Genomic DNA, 9,056 nt, shown 5'->3' with positions numbered 1-9,056 from the left:
GTCCAAAATTCATAATGAACGAATTTCGATTTTACCTAACAATGTTGGAAATTATCTACTTTAAATTATTAAAGAAGAAAAATATTTTTTCTATGATTCTTGGATGTTAGCCATCAAGAACATATTAGTTATTTGATGTGTGAACATATCCACTAACAAAATAAATTTAGATGAATACTATTTAGATATTTTTAAAGGTAGACGGTACTTCTGGTTTAAGATTTTTTAATGAGTTATTAGATGCATTAAAATCATTAGTTCTTAATATAGATGATGTAAGAGGACAAGGTTATGATAACGGTTCCAACATGAAAGGTAAACATCAAGGGGTTCAAAAACAATTACTTGAAATTAAGTTGACATCGTTATATACGACTCATTCTTGTGTTAAAGCCGTTTCATTTTTGGGAATTTTACAACGCATATTTGTATATTTTTTAGTTCTCCCAAAATATTGAAACTATTACTTGATAGAGTAGAAGTAAGAGTGTAAAATCTATTACGAGCTCCTCAAGTAAGGATAGTATTGATAACATTATGTAAATTGTGTGATACCGCAAAATAAAAAAAGTAAAAAAGAAAGTTAAGTTAACGTTGATGAAAATTTTAAATTTTGAATTGATATTGTTATTTGGTATGATATTTTATTTGCTATTAACGTCATTAGTAAAAAGTTGAAAACAAAATCTTTGATATGGTATTTCGCTTGCTATTAATATTGTTTGGGCCATGGGGCCACTCTCAATACATTTTTCCTCTTCCATGGGTGGGGAGTGTCCAAACCACTATTGTATTATCTTTTTAATTCATTAAAATTTTCTAGAGGTATTGCGTGTTATATATATATATATATATATATATATATATATATATATATATATATATATATATATATATATATATATATATATATATATATATGTTCAATAATCATTATAGAATGATGTTATTAATAACATATGATCCTATAATATTACACATTTATCAAGTTGTCGCTTATTCAACATTTATTAAAAATATGATTATTGATAAATACTTTCAACTCTTGTACTTAGTTATGGAATTATTATTTTATTAAAATAATATTTCAAGAGAGTATAACTAATTATTAAATCATATCATATCTTTTAATAAGTCATGTATATTTTTTTGGACACATTGGATTCCGCTAGACTTAACCATATACATTAATTTAATAAGGTGATGTATTGAACACTTTACCCATCTCCTCTCTCCTCCCTTTTGTTGTGGATTTAAAGAAGGATGGGAGGTTATTTTTCAACCTCCCTTTTACACATACCTTACATCTAAGTTTCCATCACTTTATAGTAAATTAAAGTATGGGTCTTAGATCTCATGAGTGACTATATAAGAGAGTGTATGGCTTGAACTTGTGTTAGTTTTCTCTCTTCTTTTACCTTGGCTGAAAATACCTCCACTCTCCCACTCTTTCTCTCTTAAGAAGTTAGCTACATGTCAAATGATTTGGAAGTGCTTCTCATTTTATACTTATTTGTGATAAGTACTTAAACTCTAAAGAAGTTCAAGATACAAGAAGAGAAATAACCTTCTTTGGGACATATACTTATTGGTGGATACCTCTAAAGAAGAAAAAACTTCATGTCTTTTTCCATCTTCATCAACTCCCCAAATCCAAGTGGGATCACCAACTAAAAATGTTGTCATTCTAAAACACCTTATGGCTGTTTTAATATCTTTCTAACATATTTAATTGGATCCTTGATAGTTTTGTTTTAAAATCATCTCTAAATAGTAGTTATTTTAGTAATGTTTTCATTGCCGCTCTTAAGAAAAAATATCATTTTTAGCTACAAAACTCCATTAATGGTATCACCAGCCATCTCTTACATGTTTGAAAGATTTTTTTTATGTTTGGTGATCTTTGGTTTTTGTAAAACATGCATAAATTTCTTTTGGCTAAGAAGTGTCCACAATAACCTTCGACCCTCGCAGAGGAATCAGAACCAAATTGATAGAATATTTCTCGCTGATCATATTCAGAACACAACCCCAATGAACCCTCGAAGCACTAACTGAACGATCATCGGCGATCTCCACCTCCAAAGGGTAATCCAGAGTTCTTGGAGCGCCGCTAAACTTCTTGCTAAGCGCAACAGACACAATAGATCGGTGTAACATCCCAAAAATGCAACCCAAACATTTTCGTTTGAAAACTTTACTAAACCATAATATCAAATATTAAAAGATAAATCCATGGATCATGCGTCTCAAAATGTCATAATAAATTTATCAAATCAACTGGTGTCAAAACATATCAAAATATCCGAATAAAACTCCCAGGATTAACTGAAGCTGTGGTGTGTGCCATGCCATCATCCCGAGCTCTTCCCCTTACTAGCGGAAGTACCTGAAACCAAAAACTGAAACTGTAAGCACAAAGCTTTGTGAGCTCCCCCAATCTACCACATACCATACAATAACATATAAAGCAACTACTGGGCCTTGCCCACTGCATCGGACCGAAGTCCGGAAACTGCATCGGACCGAAGTCCGGAACTAACCAGGGCCTTGCCCTCTGCATCGGACCGAAGTCCGAAAACTGCATCGGACCGAAGTCCGGAACTAACCAGGGCCTTGCCCTCTGCATCGGACCGAAGTTCGGAACTGACTGAACATAGCATAGCATAATCATAACTACTAGCATAAACACATATACTGCATACTGCATCGGACCGAAGTCCGGAACACATAACACAAAGACATACTTGAATCACAAAGACATCAAGCACACTGAACTATTGCATCAGACCGAAGTCCGGAACTACTGCTAACTAAACGGGCCGGCATTGTGGCCGTAGACCCGTTCCTACTGGAAGGAAACTCACCTCGTAACGCTGGCTGCTGAGGTGCTAAATCTGAGGCTGTCTGACTGCTGCTCCGGAACTCCCCGGCTACAAATCCCATAAACACTAAATCAAATACTGATAACTAATCTCAGAGTAAAATGACTATTTTACCCCTGGTCAAAGTCAACTTCCTGGTCAAAGTCAACTTCCTGGTTGACTCTACTCGCCGAGTCCTACTATGAACTCGCCGAGTTCCCAGACTCACACTTCTCTAACTCGCGACTCGGCTCGCCGAGTCGGGACGTGGACTCGCCGAGTCCCTCTACTTCCAGATCCTTGTTCTAACTCACTGAGTCCTCTTCCACTCGCTGATTCAACTCACAATTCCAAAATCGGAGAAATCGGGACGATTTGCGCTTCGACTCGCCGAGTCCAAGAACAACTTGTCGAGTCCTATGCATGTCCTCACTAAACAGTTGATTCTAATCGATTTCAGTGCATCCAATTCATAGACTTGAGCTTCTAGGGCCGATATAACACGTAAACTTGCCAACTTTACGTGCATGCATAGAGGTATGAAGCTAAAACACCAAAATAAGCTAGAAATGGAAACCTAGGGTTTGGAACAAGACCTTGCTTTGCATAAAGGTAGCTACTTTGAGCTCCTGGGGCTCAAAGATGTCCAGATCTATAGCTCACTACCCTAAGGGAGCTCCAATCTCGAGTTTGGACCTTGAAATGTCCCAAAAATGGCAAAACAAGCATATATGAAGATCTACTAGGAAAATGAACAAGGTAGAGGCTTTATTACCAGATGAAGTAGCAAATGGAAGCTAGCTTCTAGATCTCCTTCTTCTCCTTTGCACCTTCTCTCTTTCATTCACTTCTACCCTTCCAAGAATACACCAAAACACTCAAAATCAAGAAGGAATCACTCAAGGTCACCAATGGAGGCTAGAGTTTTGAGGGGGAACGCTTTAAGGGTGCTGGAGGCTGGGATGGGGGCTATAAGGACGTTTAAATAGGGTACAAACCCTAAGGATTAGGGTTTCCTCCAGACTGGCCTACTCGTCGAGTCCAGGCGCGGACTCGCCGAGTAGATCACTTAAAACCCGTGTCCAACCTGGCATCTACTCGACGAGTTAGGGCTACTACTCGCCGAGTAGCTCTTTATAAAATACATTTAATAAAGTAAATACATACCAGGAACGGGGCGTTACAATTCTCCCCCACTTATCTTAGACTTCGTCCTCGAAGTCTGCTGTCTCTGGAAACAACTCTGGGTAGTGCTCCCTCATCTCTTCCTCGGGCTCCCACGTCCACTCCGAACCCTTGCGGTGCTGCCACTGCACCTTAACTAACTCTACTGACTTGTTCCTCAGCTTTTTCGCCTTGCGATCTATAATCGCCACTGGTCTCTTGATATAGTTCAGACTATCATCTACCTGAATGTCCTCCAGGGGTACTACTGTTGAATCATCCACTAAGCACTTTCGCAACTGAGAAACATGGAACGTGCTGTGGATCTGGCTGAGCTCTGCTGGAAGATCTAATTGATAAGCAACCCGACCCACCCGGGCCAAAACCCTAAACGGACCAATAAATCTGGGGCCCAAATTGCCCCTCTTCTGAAATCTAATAACACCCTTCCAGGGTGACACTTTCAAGAGGACCATATCGCCCACCTGAAACTCCAAGTCCGAACGCCTCCTGTCGGCGTAACTCTTCTGCCGACTCTGCGCAGTCTGCAGTCTACTACGGACCTGCTGGATCAACTCTGTGGTTTTGAGCACCACCTCAGTGCTCCCGATGACCCTCTGACCGACCTCGCCCCAACAAATCGGGGTCCTACACTTCCTCCCGTAAAGCATCTCGAAAGGAGGGCGGTCAATACTAGCGTGGTAACTATTGTTATACGAAAATTCCGCTAATGGAAGGTACGTATCCCATCTGCCACCAATATCTAGAACACATGCCCGCAGCATGTCCTCGAGAGTCTGAATCGTCCTCTCGCTCTGCCCGTCCGTCTGAGGGTGGAAAGCGGTGCTGAAGTGAAGACGAGTCCCCATCTCGTCATGAAACTGCTTCCAAAACGTGGAAGTGAACCGGACGTCTCGATCTGATACTACTGATACAGGCACTCCATGTCGTGCCACTACCTCGCGCACATAAATATCGGCTAGCTTCTCGGCCGATATGCTCTCCTGTATCGGTATGAAATGCGCGCTCTTGGTCAGCCGGTCCACTGTGACCCAAATCGAATCAACTCCACGTGCGGTCCTGGGAAGCTTAGTGATGAAATCCATAGTGATATCCTCCCATTTCCATACGGGAATGTCTAACGGCTGCATCTTGCCGTGGGGTCTCAGATGCTCCGCCTTGACCTTCCTGCAGGTCAGGCATCTCTCCACGTACCAAACTACGTCCCGCTTCATGCAGGGCCACCAATAGTCGGGTCGAAGATCTCTGTACATCTTCATCGTCCCTGGGTGAATGGAGAACCGAGACTTGTGGGCCTCATCCATCAGTACCTGCCGTACTCCTCCCCAGTACGGTACGCAAACTCTCCCATGAAGGGTCAATAATCCTCGACTGTCATAGTCAAAGGAAGCTACTCGGCCCACAATCCTCTCACACTTCTGCCTTTCCTCCTTCATGCCCTCAACCTGTGCCTCTCTGATCTGCTCCAACAATGGAGTAATCACTGTCATCCTCAGACATACATCCCTGATCGGGGCTGCTACCGCCTTGCGGCTCAGGGCGTCGGCCACTATGTTGGCCTTGCCCGGATGATAAAGGATCTCACAGTCATAATCCTTTACCACGTCCAACCATCGGCGCTGCATCATGTTCAGATTCGGCTGATCCATGAGGTACCTCAAACTCTTGTGATCCGTGTAAATGATACAGCGGACCCCATAGAGGTAATGTCTCCAAATCTTGAGGGCGAACACCACCGCCCCCAACTCTAAATCATGTGTTAGATAGTTAGCCTCGTGAGGCTTCAACTGTCTAGAGGCATAAGCTGTCACATGCCCTCGCTGCATCAACACTGCTCCCATACCTGTGATCAAAGCATCACAGTAAACTACAAAATCCTCTACTCCCTCTGGCAGGGTGAGAATTGGCGCCTCGCACAATCTCTGTCTGAGGGTCTCAAATGCTGCCTGCTGCTCAGGCCCCCAGCAAAACACCACCGACTTCTTGGTCAGTCGGGTGAGCGGAACTGCTATCTTGGAGAAATCCTGGATGAATCTCCTGTAGTACCTTGCCAGTCCTAGGAAACTCTGAATCTCAATTGGAGACCTTGGGACCTCCCACTGCATCACGGCCTCTATCTTGGCCGGATCTACTAGTATACCCTTCTGGTTGACAAGGTGTCCAAGGAACTGCACCTCGCGCAACCAGAACTCGCACTTAGAGAACTTCGCGAACAGTCTCTCCCTCCTCAGCGTCTCTAGCACCTCTCTCAGGTGCTCCTCATGCTGCTCCTGAGTCTTGGAATAAACCAAGATGTCATCAATGAACACTATCACAGACCGATCCAGCATCGGTCTGCATACACGATTCATGAGATCCATGAACGCGGCTGGAGCGTTGGTGAGTCCGAACGACATCACCACAAACTCATAATGACCATAGCGGGTCCTAAAAGCGGTCTTCTGCACATCCCCATCCCTGACCCGCATCTGGTGATATCCTGACCGTAGATCAATCTTGGAGAACCAAGATGCTCCCTGAAGCTGGTCAAACAAATCGTCTATCCTCGGGAGTGGGTAACGGTTCTTCACCGTCACCTTGTTTAGCTCCCGGTAATCTATGCACATACGGTGCGACCCATCCTTCTTCCTCACGAACAGGATCGGGGCTCCCCATGGTGAACTGCTCGGCTTGATGAAACCCTTGTCTAGCAGCTCCTGTAGCTGCGTAGACAACTCCTGCATCTCTGGAGGAGCAAACCGATACGGTGCTTTGGCTATCGGAGCCGCACCCGGGACCAGGTCAATCCGAAACTCAACCTGTCTCTCCGGAGGTATTCCAGGAAAATCCTCTGGGAATACGTCCGGGTACTCTCGTACTACTGGCACATCGTCAACTGTCGCCTTACCCTTCTCCCGGGCATCTATGACATAGGCGACGTACCCTGCGCAACCCTGCTGAACGTAGCGCCTCGCTCTCGCTGCTGAACACAGAATCGGTCCGCGCTGTGGCCTCTCGCCCAGAATCACTAACTCTCCCCCACTAGGAGTGCGACCCTCACTAACTGCAGTTCACAATCAATCACTGCCCCATTGGGGCTCAGCCAATCCATACCCACTATAACCTTATTCCCTCGCAGGGGAATGGGAACCAAGTCCACTAAAAATTGCTCATCAAATAACTGCAGCGAACACGCCCTATGTACTCTCGCGACCCTGACGGTCCTGTCATCAGCTATCTCAACCTCAAGTGGGAAATCCAGCTCCCCCGGAGCTCTGCTAAACCTCTTGCTAAGCACAAGTGAAACAAATGATCGGGTAGCCCCCGAGTCAAACAATACTGTAGCTGAAATGCCGTTCACTAAGAACGAACCTATACGAAAACATATAACCATGAGAAACAATCAATATCAATAAAGAGATAAGAGGAAAATACATACCCGTCACCACATCAGGAGTCGCTCGCGCCTCCTCTGCTGTCATCTGAAAAGCTCTAGTCTTCGCCACTGGCGCCTCACCCCGGCCCTGACGACCGTCTGTAATCCTCAAAGTAGCAGGGGCAGGTGCTGCCACCTTCCCTGCTGCTGCTAAACTCGGGCACTGGGACTTTTTATGTCCCCTCTGATTGCAATGGAAGCAAATCAGATCAGCTGTTGTGGTGGTGGTGGTAGCTGTACAATCTCTACTCATATGCCCGGTCCGGCCGCACTTATAGCGACCGACACTACCTGCCTTGCACGCCCCATCGTGCAATCTCCCACACTTGCCACACCGACTGTGGCTTTGCTTTCCTCTAGATCTGTGATCTGATACCTTGGGCTTTTTGCCCGAACTCCCTGTGCCAGATGCCACCTCTGGCTTCCTCTTCTTCTCTATCTCCAAATCTATATCTCTCTCTCACGAGCCCTCGCAATCATATCATCCAGCGTTTTACAGCTGGACCGGCTCACACACTGGCGGATATCACTCCGCAACATCTCATGATAACGGGCCTTCTTCATTTCCTCATCAGCTGCGTACTGAGGAACGAGAAGAGCCCTCTCCCTGAACTTGGCAGTAATCTCCGCCACTGTCTCTGTAGTCTGGGTGAGATCCCGAAACTCTCTGGCTAACTGCTGCACCTCAATAACCGGTGCAAACTCGGCTCTGAACATGGTAGTAAAATCAGCCCAAGTCATCGCATCAAACGCTGCGTCATCCCCGATGACATGCCCGATCTCCTCCCACCATCTTGTGCCCTGTCCTTCAGAAGACAGGATGCTAGTCTGACCTTGTCCCCCTCGGGACATCTGCTGGTGCGGAACGCATTGGCGACATCTGCCAACCACCTGATACTCGCAATGGGATCCCGCGCCCCATGGTAGTCTGGAGCTCCACAAGCCCGGAACTCCCTGAAGGTGAGTGTGCGTGACCCCATCATGGCCGCCACCTCAGCACGGAAGGTGCTCAACCTCTCGTCCATCAGCTCTAAAATACCCTCCTTGATCGAACCGAAGATCACAGGAGTCTCCTCAAGTATGGTGCGAGTAACCTCTGAAGAGAGGAACTCCCTGGTCTGCTCATCTAGTTGCTCGGACCCCGAGCCTGATCCTGATCCCTCGTCGGCTCCTGAACTGCCGACTGCTGGCCTAGGGCGTAAAACCACCATTCTGAATACACATCATGACAAACGTCAGAAACACTGATATATCTCGAGGGATCGCTACTACTACAAGTTTCCTGGTCTCATCTCAGCCTTCCTCGATTCAAGTTCAGATCCTCTTCTTTCAGTAATACGGGCCCATACTACCTTCCACATCTATCCGTACTTTCCTCAAGTACTGCCTCGACTACACCAAGTCACTTCTACTACTACTGATCTCTGCTACTCTCATCCTAGGCTTGCCCTAGGGAAATCTTTGACTCCATCCCATCCAGTCCTCAGCTGCTGAAGGCCTCCTGGTAATGCCAATTAGCCATCACCTGAATACCATCACATGTGACGAGGCTCAGATAATCCTTTGAGTAAAAGACTCGTCCCTACAACGGT

This window comes from Lactuca virosa, chromosome 8 (assembly GCF_052849685.1).
Source record: "Lactuca virosa cultivar CGN04683 chromosome 8, Lactuca_virosa_CGN04683_v6, whole genome shotgun sequence".
Classification (NCBI taxonomy): Eukaryota; Viridiplantae; Streptophyta; class Magnoliopsida; order Asterales; family Asteraceae; genus Lactuca; species Lactuca virosa.
This window is presented reverse-complemented; position numbering follows the sequence as displayed.